This window comes from Podarcis filfolensis (assembly GCF_964270895.1).
Source record: "Podarcis filfolensis genome assembly, chromosome: 13".
Classification (NCBI taxonomy): Eukaryota; Metazoa; Chordata; class Lepidosauria; order Squamata; family Lacertidae; genus Podarcis; species Podarcis filfolensis.
The window spans coordinates 31,998,595-32,012,909 of record NC_139615.1 but is presented as its reverse complement, the minus strand read 5'-3'; the positions used below and the strand labels follow the sequence as shown (position 1 = coordinate 32,012,909).

Sequence of the window (14,315 nt, the reverse complement as noted above, 5' to 3'; positions counted from 1 at the left end):
ATAGGAAAACTGGGGTGATTCCTCCGCTACATCTTTTTACGAGCGTTTGGGTACAATACCTGAACTGGCTCCTCACCAGAGGCGGCTGCAATTGGGGCACCTGCAGAAGCTGCGGCGGCCCTAGAAGAGAGGCGGCGACTGAAGACCAAGACCCAGTTTTTTCTGTTACTTAAAGCAGTTGCAAACAAAACGGTTTCCAAGCTCATCTTTGCCATCTTGGAAGCTGGAGACATTTTGATTTATGTTTTGATTCATGAAAATGGGAGGCCGGGGGACTCCTCAGCCTTTGGTAGCGCGCAGCGTCCGCCACAACAGCAGCGGCTTGTCTTCCAAATCATGTAAATGGCATCAGCATTTATGGATTAGGCAGGCAGGCAGGCAGAGAGCCCAACAGCAGGTGGAGCCAGAACCAAAGGCAGGTAGAAATAGCTGAAGTCCAGTTTTGTCCCCATCCCTCCTGCCTGCTAAGTTGAGGGTCGAATTCAAAAATTTCCACTGGAAAAACCGTTATGTCCCTGTGGAGATGGCAGTACAGTGGTACCTCGGCTTACATACGCTTCAGATTACAGACTCCGCTAACCCAGAAATAGTACCTCTGGTTAAGAACTTTACCTCAGGATGAGAACAGAAATCGTGCTCCAGTGGCGCGGTGGCAACAGGAGGCCCCATTAACTAAAGTGGTGCTTCAGGTTAAGAACAGTTTCAGGTTAAGAACGGACCTCTGGAACGAATTAAGTACTTAACCCGAGGTACCACTGTATTGAGTCAGTGGCTCATGTGCTTCTGGCTTGCACTCTTTATAAAAAAAGGTTTGAGCAGTGAGGTTATCACCCCTCTACTATTGTCCATGTGGGTCGCTCAATCATTCCTGCAACAATCTCCTTTGTTTTAGAAGATCAAGGTGATCAGGTGACAGCGAAAACAGCAAGGTTTTTAGCGGGGGCAATTAGAATAAGATCTCTTATTTGGTTATTGATGTAAACCCCCCAAATGTATTTTCTATAGTTAAGTTTTTACCTCTTATCTTCAGCACATTTTATTTTATTGGTATGGCTAGTGGCTGATGCAAATACAGATTCTTTTGATTCTGCTAAGTTTTCCAAGGACAACACGGAGTTGAGGAGGAAGAACCTGACAGGCAGGGTCTCCCCCCCACACCAACCCTGGACTGGATGTAAGGCAGGCAGGTAGAGGCAGCCTGAAGTTGGTGGGGCAGTGCCCCCACTTGCCCTAATACAGTGGTGGCCAAACTCGGCCCTCCAAATGTTTTGGGACTACAACTCCCACCATCCCTAGCTAACAGAACCAATGGTCAGGGATGATGGGAATTGTAGTCCCAAAAAACGTCTGGAGGTCTGAGTTTGGCCACCACTGCCGTAATGGATCACCCTGTACTGCCTGCCAGAGGGCATTTCAATCTACTAGGCCACTCTACTCAGTATTTTTAGGTGGCGACATTCATTCATTCATTCAGTTTATATCCCGACCTTCCTCCGAAGCCCACTTTAAACTCTTATTTGTTCCTTTGAAGCTCCACCCTTACCCACTCCCCACTTGAAAGCTACTGAGAGATCAAGGAAAACCAAAGGATCATCATGTTTCCCTCCCCTTATGGTTTTGATCTATGGGCTACTTTTAAAATGAGGCTGCATTTTAAATTGCATTTTAACCTGTATTTTAAATTGGTCCCCCCCATTATGTTTTTACTGTAATTTTACTGGTGTTAGCCACCCTGAGCCCGGCTCTGGCCGGGGAGGGCGGGGTATAAATATATATATTTTTTTATTATTATTATACAGGACCAGCAAGGCTGTTTTGTTTCCAAAGCCAGGCCTGAAGCCCACTTGAAATAGATCTACAGAATAGTTTTATCCAACAGTGAGTATGCCTCACCTGATATCCCCACATCAAAAACACAATCTGGGCACAGCAAAGGCAAGCATTTATTTCGTACCAATTTGCCTTGCCACTTCAGGCATTCAGAAACTTCTAGGCTTCAATATGCTTTACAACTCTAGGGGGCACCAAATGCTTTTGATTACAATGCAGGCCAGCATCTGCTCAGATGTCCTGCAACATATTCTAGATTTAGCATTTGGTAGCATTTGGTAGCGATTGCAACCAGGACCTATCGTAGCATGGTTCAGGCTTCCAGCTTCTCCATTCCACCCATCCTCCAGCTTTCTGCTCCCTCCTCAGTAGCCACTTAGCACTGTGGCCAGTCTTTGCTGGTCTGTGGTGGGTTGGGTCCCTGGCTCCAAATATACTACCTTTTCCTCCAAGGAGCTCAAGATGGTGTACATGGTTCTCCCCTCTCCATTTTATCCTCACAATAACCCTGTGAGGTAGGTTAGGCTGAGAGGCAGTGACTGGGAGCACCCAGTGAGCTTCATGGCTGAGTGAGGATTCAAACGCTGGTCTTCCAGGTTGTAGCCTTAACACTCTAACCATTGCTCCATGCTGGCACTCAGTCTGCTGACATTTCCCTCTTATGTGTGGGTGGTGCTGTTTTGGCAACATAAGCGACGACAATAAACACCTGGCATCAGAAACGGAGGGAATGCTTATCAACACTGGACAGCTCAAAAAGCAAAATCTGGAAAGTCAAAGAAGGCTGTAGTGCTGAGTCTTCAATTTTCTCTCCCCAGACTACAATTCCCATCATCCCTGACCGCTGGTCTTGCTAGCTAGGGATGATGGGATTTGTAGTCCAAAAACAGCTGGAGACCCAAGTTTGGGAAACACTGCTAGAGTGAACCAGAGGGAGTTCAACCTGTAGAAAATACTCTACAAATGACTTAGCATTTGTAGACAACAGCCAGCCCTGTGCCTCGTGGGTGTTCATGCCTCATTTAAAGCACATGACTTCACTCAAAGAAGCCTGAGAACTATTCTTTACCCCTCACAGAGCTATGATTCCCAGCAGCCTTCAGTTCCCAGGCTTCTTTGCAGGAAGCCATGTGTTTTAAATGCATGGTATGTACACAGCTAGTTCTCAAGAGGGTTTGAAAATCGAGGCTCTTGCAATGCATCGTGAACAGCAGCAGTTATGGTCTCTGAGTATTAAGCCTATGCATTCAGTTTGGTCTTTAAAGGAGACTCTTGAAGCAATACGATAGTCATCTTCAAATATGTGATGGACTGCCTGTCGCAAAGAAGACTGGGCAAATTGGTTTTCTGTTGGTATGTTTCATTCTTAAACCCCTCTTAAGCCTTAAATGGCTTTTTAAATACAGTGGTACCTTGGTTCTCAAACTTAATCTGTTCTGGGATTCTGTAAGACTCCCGAAACCATTCGAAAACCAAGGCACGGCTTCTGATTGGCTGCAGGAGTTTCCTGTACTCAAGTGGAAGCAGCATCGGATGTTCGTTTTCTGAAAAACGTTCACAATCCGGAACACTTACTTCCAGGTTTGCGGCATTCAGGAGCCAGTTTGTTTGACAACTAAGCCATTCGGGAACCAAGGTACCACTGTAATGATTAAAAGTTATCAGCAGTTATAGGTGTACCTCTGACTATCTGGAGATAGACTGCAAAAGCACACCATCATCTCTATGCCCAGCTTCCAGAGCCCCCTGGCTGGCGACTGTTGGAAACAGAGGGCTGGATTAGATGTGCCTTGATATCACTCCCTCTAATACCAGACTCAGATGATGAGTGCCAATAGCACAAGTACCAAATGGAATGAATGGGAAATTAGAGGGAGATATAAGCAAGCCACAAAATGTTGAGTGTCCGTTGAAAACTAAAGGATTTGGTTTTTTTTTGGGGGGGGGTGAGTCCGGAATCTAGACGTGTGTGGCAGGTGAGGTGAGGATTCACTGCAGCATTTTGTTGCAGGTCGCAGTTGTGATTCAGAAAAGCAATTGTGCGTTCTCACACAGGCAGATTATACATTTGAAGGGAGACTGTAAATTCATTTGAACATCAAAACCCAAATGTAATCTTTGAACCATTGGGATTTTGAGAGTCTATGTGCAAATATTGGTGAGAATTTTCCTCCTCTCGTTTGCTTCCCCTTTACGTTAGGGGTGTGTATGTGAAACCAGGGCATCATCAAACCCGGAAAGGGCACTGACAAGCGTGGCTTCACTGAGAATCTTTGTCCCTTTTATAGTCTCTGAGATGCTTCAGTTGCTCTTTCATGTAGACCACAGAGCGTTGCTGAGAGTTTACTAAGAATCTTTGATCTGCCTTTAAACAAAAAGAGGAGTCTATGGTTGGGTGCCTTTTCTTTTTTTACAGACCTACCGCTCTCCCTCTCCTCCCCGCTTCACAATCTGTATTAGAGAACACTAAGCGAGTTCTGGCTTGCTCTGAAGCTATGAGGTTGAGAGATAGGTTGCATTGCGGAGATGACAAAGACCCTGTTGTGGGGCCAGCCAGGTACAAGGGTTTAAAGTACAGGTGGAAAGGTTTGTCAGTTTCCATTTCCCTCAGTCCCTCATTTCTCCAATCTTAAATTCAGTTCACCACATTTATTTGCATGTTGCCTTTATATATACCATCATTTCATGGTGGCTTAAATTTTTTAATTTTTTTTAAAAGTCATCATTAAAATCCATCCTAATATTTCTCCTTATATGCAGTTTTGCAGCCTAATGAACACATTTCTGAAAGCAATTTCCTTTAATTAATGCACTTCTGTACCCTTTTTTAAAACCTGCATTGCATGCAAAATTCTAAGTGTGCATTTCAAAGGATAGCTAGATTTCAGTTCATATTTTGTTGCGTGCTGTGCAATTTAGGACTGAATTTCTTCCCATCCCTGAAGTTGTTTACATATTTTGTGTCAGGGTAGACACGTATTCTTTGGAAAGCTCAAGAGTTTTCAAAAGAATACTCTCCATGCACTTACCTGAAATTGCTAGATTTGGAAAATATACTAATAAGGCTGCATGTACATCTCACCTTTAAAGCACATTCTTTCCCTCAAAGTATTCTGAGCACTGTCATTTACACTTCACGGAGTTACAGTTTCCAGCAACCCTTGACAAACCACAGTGCCCAGAATTTGCTGGTGGGTAGTGTATGTATGTATGATTCGAATGTACTTTACAGGTACTCAGCCTACTGCAAAGAGACAAGGCAAAATAAAGCGGAGGCTTCAGGCCTAGTTCCACAGTATGGGGTTGGCAGAATGCATTGACTCCCGCATTTCTCTCCCTGGAAATATTTGGCGAAAGAAAGAGGAGATGTGGTAGCATCATCGCCTCCCCTGTTTCACCAGCCCAGCTTCACTTTATTAGCTGCAGTTTGCAGGAGGCAGGGGAATGACGATGTCCTGTTGCCACATGTTCCTTCTACCCAAACATTTTCAGACAGGCGTCTTTACCTTTTGTGTGCAAACCATGTGACCTGCCACTGAATTTCAGCTCTTCCATGAGGGTCTATGGCAATTTACACCCTTGCAATAGATAATGGGAGCTGAGGTTGAGTGCCCTCCCAGTTTCTGTATCTGTCCCTTGCAGTGTTGTTTTTTTCAGCTGGAGCTCAGTTCCGGCACCTCTCACATGGGCGCCATTGCAGGCTGACACCACCCATACCCGTTTCTTGCCTTTGCGTACTTCTGAGAAGCCTAAAATGAACATTTCAAGTCAAAATGGAAGCTGGCCAGCGCTTGTGTGTCTACACTTTTTTAAGATCTATGACTGAAATATACTCGGAGTCAAGAGTGGATTTCATGCTCTTTATTCAGCTTTATATACATTATTTACACAATGGGCTGCATGTGATTGGCTAATTCCGGGATTCTCCTGTAGGCCAATCAGGTTGTGGATTCACTTCCACCTGGAGCTGGATTGGGTGGCTCCTGCAGACCAATCATACTGCTGTATTGTTCTAGGACCAATCAGACTGCTGCATTTTGGATCCTATTCAACTCAGTACATAACAATGAATCTACTTTGCTCCTAGCCACGATTGGTTAAGCTAAGCTAAGCTAATTCATATTTCCTTTTCTTCCATCCATCTCCCATGTAGTGGTGGCAGGATTTAAGCTTTCCTACCAGGACTCTACCGTTGCACACATGCACATTCGCACAAGGGCCCTTCCAGGCTGCCCATGCCATCTGCCTGAATGTCAGAGAACAAGGGAGGAGGGAACATTGATTTGACCTGCACCAGAACCAGGGGTGACCCCCAAACCAGCTAGGCAGACAGCTTGCCATAGTGTTTAGTACCTCCGCAGGCAGTGAACATGGCTGCTGTGAAACCGGCATCTGTTCAGGGTTACCCCGAGTCATAGAATCATAGAATTGTAGAGTTGGAAGGGACCCCAAGGGCAATCTAGTCTAACCCCCCTGCAAAGCAGGAATCTCAGCTAAAGCATCCATGATAGATGGCCATCCAACCTCTGCTTAAAAAACTCTTAAGGAAGGAGAGCCCACAAACTCTCCAAGGGAGTCCGTCCCACTATTAAACAGCGATTACTTTCAGAAAGCTTTTCCTGGTGTTTAGTTGGAATTTCCTTTCTTGTCACTTGAAGCCATTAATTTGAGTCCTACCCTCCAGAGCAGGAGAAAACAAGCTTGTTCCCTCTTCCATGTGACAGCCCTTGAGATATTTGAAGAGGGTGGCTTACTCTAACAACGTCATGGTGAGTTCCAGCACCTATTTTTCCTGGAGGAAAAAGCACAGCTGGAATGTATTCTTGAACTCTTGACAATGGCTCTAGCTTGGATGGAAGAGGGGTGTGTGAGTACATGTAGAAACTAGCCTACTGTACGAAGGCAAAATTTACACTCATTGCTGCCCTGGCCCCACCCACCACTGGCATAAGGGAATGTGGCCCTTGCATTGACAAAAATTCCCCCCTCTGCTCAGCAGAGTTCTGCAAAGTCCCCGTGAAATTACTGGGTGCAAGAGCATCAAGACCACTTCACACTACATGGGGATGTTCTTCATAGAAATAAGGTCGCATCCATCCTATACCTTTAATCACTCTTCTCCCACTTTCATTATCATGGCTCCCCCCACAAAATCCTGGGAGCCAGGGCCGGACCAAGACATTTTGGTGCCTGAGGTAAATCACAAAATTCCACCCCCTGCCAGGGAAGAAGGGCTGAGTGAGGTTCTGCATCAGGAACAAGGGGATAATAAAAATTAACATCTGGAGGGGGGAAGGTAGGAGGAAACCAGAGGCGGCCCCCTCACCTTGCCTCATGGAGCTGTAGTTTGTTAAGGGCGCTGGGCCTTGTAGCTCTGTGAGGTGTCTCCCCTCACAACTCTCAGCGCCCTTCACAAACCACATTGGCCCCCAGAGTTCCTTGGGAGCAGCAATGACTGCTAAAGAGATGTAAAAGTGCTTTAAATTGTATACTGTGGATGCCACCTGAGTAAAGGAACATCGCTTGAGAAAAGCGTTGTCTGTTTTGCAAGGTGTACAGGAGTCAGGAAAACGTGTCACAGTGGAAATACTAACATTCATGCCACACTGGTGAACTTGCGCTTTTTTAAAAAAACCACAGGTGCTTGAATAGGGAAACAGTTCAAATGTGGCACAGTATTGTGGGCGGAACAGAGGCAGATTAAGGTTTCTCCCCCTCCCCAAGCTGGGGAAATACCTGGATTCAAAGGCTCCTGAGCCACAGCACCTGGAGGAGGGTTCAGCAAAAGGGGCCTTTGAAATAATTACATCTCCCACCACCACCTGCCCACATCCTTCCTCTTCTGCATTTAGGAACAACATGGGAGGGCTATTATATATGGGCCTACAAAACAGAGGGGAGTTCCACTGCTGACGGTTCGTTGTAGGGTGGGATTGGACGTGCACCAAAAGTGAAATATCTCCTAAAGACTCTTTTGGCCCCCGAATACTTTCAGAGAAGTCCAGGAGGAATACATTCCTCATCCTCTGCTTGTTGCACAAGGGGCTATAAATTTGACCCCACCCACAGAGCTGCCAGCCCTTTGCCTCTCCCTTTCTCCTTCCCGAGGGGGAGGAAGTCGCATGGGCAATAAATCTTCTCCAGTGCCCCGAAGGCAAGACAGAGGTTCGTTGGAATCACAGAGCAGAGAATATGCTACAGGCTAAAGCCGGTTTAACTGTCTCCCCTTCTTTCTGGGGAACTCGGGAGCTTTATATCCTTCAAGGGGGGCCCAACAGATATCCGACACGAGGTTCAGAACTTTCACAATATACAATTCCCAATAAGTTTGTGGTGTATATATTATATGCCCTGAGATGAGCAGCATAGAAAGTGTGTAGACCTAAGTTCAGGGCTTGCACCTTAGATTTATTGTTTGTTTATTAAAATTTATATGCCATCCTTCATCAGAAGATTAAAAACACAATATAAAAAAGCACAAATAAATAGTTAAAACAGAAACAACAAAACAAATTAAAACAAGGCTTCCACCCAAAGAATCGTGGGAACTGTAGTTTGCTGGAAATTGTAACTGTGATGGGTAAACTAGAGTTCCCAGGGTTCTTTTGGGGTGGGGGGTGAAGCCATGCACTTTAAATGTACTCTAAATATATGATGCACACATTGCCTTCATCTGAGCCAGGAGGCTCACCAGAGCTTAGCTCCAGAACTTGTTTTATATACAGTACTGCACATGTTTTATATACATGTGAAACTGTCTTATATCTGTGGGCATTATTAGAGGCTTGCCCAGGGGACCCAAGCCTCAGATCTTTGGGAACGGGCCCTGGCTCTCCTGCCCCTTTCCCTCTCCTAAAAATAATAATAATTAATTTTTTAATTAGTTCGCTTACAGGACAGATGGGTGAACTGCAAAACGCAGTGCTGGCGAAACCCCAGCTACCCATCATTTAATTAGCCGAGAGGCTAATACATATGAAACAGCATTTGCAAATTGTGTGCAAATTTGTCTCAAGACCTTAAGTAATTAGCAAATCCTGCTTATACCATCAGATCGTTTGGTCAATCTACATTTAAAGCATATTCCCCCCCCCCCGCCCCACAAGAACCCTGGGAAGTGTAGTTTGGTATGGGTGAATTGAATTTTAGCTCTGTGAGGAGCAAACTACAGTTCCTGACATACACATATTAGCTCAGTATTGTGTCCAGGATTTCAGATTGGAGTGTTGATGGTCATTTTCTAAACATAAAGAGTTATGCAAGTTTAATTTGTCCTGGGTTGCTGAACAGGGATTCATATTGAATATTGAATCTGGTCCTTCCCAGCATCCAGTGCGCACTTTTCTGGCAGAAGGGCTACAATCCTAATTCCATTTACCTTGGAGTAAACCTCACTGAATTCAATGGGACTTACTTCTGAGTAAACATGGTTAGGATTGTGCTGTTTTAAGTAGATATATGATTATATTGTTAATTCCCTCTCCCTCTCTCTCCCCAGTCCTGATTTTTAAAACAATTAGGTAGGGCTTCTTAGATGTTACTGCTGTTATTTGGAAGGAAACAAATATTTATTTTTTTAAAAATAGTTCTGCACTAACCAACTGGTTTTGATAATGAATTATTATACACAGTGTTAGATAGCTTTTCGTTTTCTTTTGCTATTTTTCTGTAAATTATCAGAATAGAGGGAGCTACTTTTCTAGCTTGTGCACATTTCTTTTTCTTTACATGAGTGGCACTGCAGTATATATTTGTATCTTGCCTCTCCCACCAGGACCTGAAAGCTGTGCAAATGGGTTTCCCTTCTCCCAACAACAGCCCAGTGAAGTATGCTCGGCTGAGAGATGATAGAGCAAATACTAAATCTGTAAAACTTCACATATTTTGTTGTTGTTTGTTTTCATTTGTTGTTTGTTTTTGGGTGGTGGTGGTATTTTGCTGTAAGAATCGGGGCTAAAAAATGTTTCAGTTAAACCAAGAGGAGCTGATTTTCTGGCATTCTTTAAAAGGGTGGCATTGCAGATTTGCATTTTGTTTTTCCTCCAGAGAGATCAAGGCTGTGTACGTTACCCTCCCCCTTTTTATATTTGCAACAGCCCTGTAAGGTAGGCTCGGCTAAATTAATAAATGCAGAAGTTCTTGCCAATAGATTGCAGGGCAGCGGGTGTCAATCCACATGCAGTGTACATAGCCCAGGAAATCCTGTCACCATCCCTGCACAGACTGCATTTCTCTTACCACTGAGGACTTTGGGGGAGGACCCGGAAGATGGCGACGGAGATAGCAGCACAGTCAGGTTCGCCTGCTTTCAATTAAGATTTTAAGTAGTTTTTTATTCTTCCTGGACTCTAATTTTATAGTTTTAATGATTTATTGGCTGCCTTATCACCTCACCACTGCCTCTGTTTTTCTTAGTTAACGTTTTATGCCTTGTTATCTTGATGTCCGGAGGGTTTGCTCCCCGCGCTGCTACGCTCCTCAAGTTTGACCGACAATAAGGAAAACGGGCGACGGCTGATCTATTGCCAACTTCGTGTTATGCCCTGAACTACAAGCTATCAAATTATTACAAACTATAAACAGCTATCCCAAATCTTGCCTCAATTTGGACCTTAGCCTATAGCTGGGTGGAGCTTCCGACTTCCTAAGAGACATAGTTTTTGAAATAGGAAGAATAACCCTGATTGGTAACAAAGATTTACAAATGGTACTTACTAGAAAGAAATGTAGGGACCTGGGGATAGTGACAAGCCCATTGTTCCAGGAGTGTTATGAGAAACAGAGTAAAATCACGCAATACTTTTTACATACAAGGGACAATGAGAATGGAAATGGAAATGGGCAAAAGATGGCCGAGATGGTTGAGTCGAAGCAGGATGAGGCTCTTCTTTTTCCCTCTGCTGCTCAAGATCACTCAACCTCCTCTAGAGGAATACAGGACACGGAGAATAACAACCAAAATAGAAACACAATGAGCCTGGCCCACGAAATAGTCTTGGCTGAGATATTATCTTCAGAACTACAGGAAGAATCCCGAAACTCCCAGAAATCCCAGACTTCATCTATGGGCTCCCAGACGGAAAACAATGACTGCTATCCTCAGGACTGGCTGCTCTCTATAAATCTGGATCTGGCAGCTATGAAAAAATACTTAACAATAACAAATGGGCTGCTCCTGACATTAGTGGAAAATTATCCCCTTCAAGCTAAAGGCTCAGAATTTCATGGTGCCGATCTACCAACCACCCTTCAAGAGCCAGAATATACAAAGCAACCAGCAACCAGCAAGTGCACACAAGGATCAGCAGCGGAAAATCATTTACACCAAGGAAAGGACATAGGGTTGTATGTACCTGTCCCTAAAACTGAATTTCCTATCGAAGTAAATCAAAAGAGGCGAGGCATCAGTAAGAGATCCCATAAGAAGAAAGCTGAAACTAAAAAGAAAAGTAAGAACATAAAAATTGCAAGGAAATCTGTTATAAATCGACGTGCATGTAAAGTATGCTGGAAAAGACTATATAAGCTGATCCCAACAAAATCAAAAACAAACTCTAACAAACCTGCTATACATGGTAGCAGAGAGAACAACAGTGTGGATTCAGGAAAAAAGATCCAGCTGAAGTCTTTGAAAGAAACATCATCGCTGCCTAACAAAACAAGTGAGGAAACGGAATCACAACCCGGGTGCTCTATGCTGAAACCCCAAGGATCCATAAATATTAAAGAAGACTCACCCCATACCATTGATCATGGCAGATCTCAAGTTGAGCCAGTATGGAAACTGATGTTGGCAGATAGGAAGTTAGCATTTCTTAACTACCCGAAGCCAAAGGGCTTCCTTACACAGGAAGAACGCTCGGTGCATTTTGTGAATACTTTAGATGACATGCTGCCAGGGAAAATAAAATTAAAGGACATTACCTCAGTAGATTTTATATTCTACAATGGATACTCTCTGCGAGTGATTGCCTCCTTCAAAGATCAAAACTTGGCTAAATATATATATAGATCAAGACATTTGCTGTTAAAGAAAAGGATAACGGTAACAAGATTCTTTGAAAACAGCACATGTTTGAAATTGTTTCCTGATGAGTTTACGACAGCTGAGATAAGATTTTCTTGTAAACCAAAGGTGGAGAGAGGACACTCAAAAGACAAACTGGAACATACTGAGCAAGGGTCCTTGAAACTAAGACAGGAGATGAGACTGCCTAATGAGGGGACGGATAACTTCTATCCAGAAGAAAAGGCATTAATAAATCAGTTTGGATTGTTGCCTTTCCCTGCCCAATCTGAGATCTTGAGAAGATTGGAGACCCTTAGAAATAAGCTAACAGAGATGAATGCTCCGGAAAAAGTAAGAGAGAAAGAACCGGCAACGGACCAATTAAAGAAAGAGAACCTCTCTGAAAAAGCCAAGACAGACCCCATGAAAGATTACTCTTATAATACCTCTGCATCTGCAGAGATAAACCTGTTAACAACAGATCTAACACAGTGCGCAAGGGACAAACTACCATCTAAGAAGGAAACCATCCCTATAGCAACCATGAAAGACTACCTTTATAATACCTCTGCAGTTGCAGAGATAAACCTGACAGCAACAGATCTAACACAGTGCGTAAGGGACAGCAACAATCTACCATCTAAGAAGGAAACCATCCCTATGACAACCACAACGCGCTCTTGGACCAGCATGAGATACCTGGATGAGGATGAACTTGGTACCAGTCAAATAGAACACCTCAAGGTAGATTCGCCAAAAAAAGGAGTACTGATCACTAATGTTAGCACGCTGCACCCTTCAATTGATTCCATTGAGTACCTGGGCGACAATACATCTATGGATATTGCCAAAATGAATGAAATCCAACTAACAGATAAAAAGATAGGCCCAAAAAATCTTTTAAAGGCAAATTGACTAAGATCAATGTTTGGCAAGACAGCGTGCAACCTTGCCTTGCTAACTTGGAATATTGCAGGTTGGCAAAAGAGGGTTTCTGACCAATCCTTTGCTAAATACATCCAGAGACATGACATTGTGTTCCTCCAGGAGACCTGGAGCACAAGTGAAGTGGAGCTAAATGGTTTTTCTGCGTTCTCCCTCCCAGGTCTTTTAAGTACTAGAGGGGGGCGAGTTAAAGGTGGGTTAGTTACCCTAATTTCAACAAGGCTAAGGGCCATATTTAAAGAACTAGACCCACTAGACCATCTGGCCACAGCTGTGCATGTACAGTGGAGAACCCACAGCTTGCTGCTGATTAACGTATACCTACCCCCACAAAGAGAGAAAAGATTGATAAGAAACACTTGGGCTCAGTTAGAACAGTATCTTGACAAACTATCAAATCAATTTCCTGATGCCTCTGTAGTGGTGGCAGGCGACCTAAATGCCAGAACTGGACAATCTGATGAGGCTTTGTATGCCCATTTCCACGAAACAGTCCCCATTATAGAGGAAACCCACCCAATACCAGCTAGAGTCTCAAAGGATAAAGGCTGCAATTATGCCGGCTTATGCCTACTACACTTGGTCAACAACTTGGACTTGGTTATACTAAATGGCCGTACAGAGGGGGAGAAGGTTGGAGAATTCACATTTATATCTAACAATGGCGCCTCCACAATTGACTATATAATCGTGTCGTATGATTTTCAAAACAAAGTTCTGGAATGTAAAGTGGAGGAGCGCTTAGACAGTGACCATCTGCCATTAAGTGCTCTCGTAGCTGCGGGAAAGGATTTATCCTGCGCTGAGAAAATCGAGCATTCGAGCCCTACAGCTCTGGAGCTCAGATATTCGCGTATCAGATGGACAGATGAACTGCATAAGGAAATTTCAAGTAGGCTATGCTCAAAGGAATTCCTCACTAAGAGAGAAAACCTTATAACTTCCTCTAGACATGAACTAAAGATAAATTTATTTCAGGAGTTAATTTCACTCCTTCAAGATTCCCTGAAGGAAAAAAGGAACAGGCCAAGTAGGCAATCTTCAGCATATAAAAACTCCAAACCCTGGTTTGATCAAGAATGTCAGGACATGAAGCTAAACTTACTGAAAAAATACAAGAATTATAGATCTGCCAATTTACCCCAACTCCCCACGGGCTGGTTTGAAGATAAACGAAACTATAAAATTCTGATCAAAAACAAAAAACTCCTGGCACAGAAAAGAGAATGGAAATGCCTAATAGATGCATCCAGAGAGAGAGATTCAGCCACCTTCTGGAGACTGGTAGCAAATGGAGTGCGATCTACTTCCTCAGAAGTGGAGTATACAATACCTGCAGGGACTTGGGAGGCATTTTTTCAATCTTTATATTCAGCTCTGCCTTTGACACAGCCACTAATACAGTGTGCGGCAGGTGATGAGTGGCCTCCGGTGTCGGTTGCGGAGATTAGGAGGCTTATTCAGGCACTCAAACATAGAAAAGCCCCGGGAGCAGATAATATCTCTCCTGAGCTTCTCAAAGCCAATATTG

At 43.9% G+C, this 14,315-nt stretch overlaps 1 protein-coding gene across 2 annotated transcripts in view; it reads left to right on the top strand.

The window, feature by feature from the left end:
* Window positions 1-61: 61 nt before the first annotated feature.
* The window catches only part of SP6 (Sp6 transcription factor), a 101,554-nt gene continuing 87,300 nt past the window's right edge, over window positions 62-14,315 (top strand). Inside the window, exons 1-2 of one of the 2 annotated variants that reach the window (XM_083583417.1) lie at window positions 62-415; window positions 1,800-1,878. The gene's annotated coding sequence lies outside the window, so the exon portion shown is untranslated. Of the gene's footprint in view, window positions 420-1,799; window positions 1,879-14,315 lie in introns of both variants that reach the window. The other variant, XM_083583418.1, reaches the window with a different exon arrangement.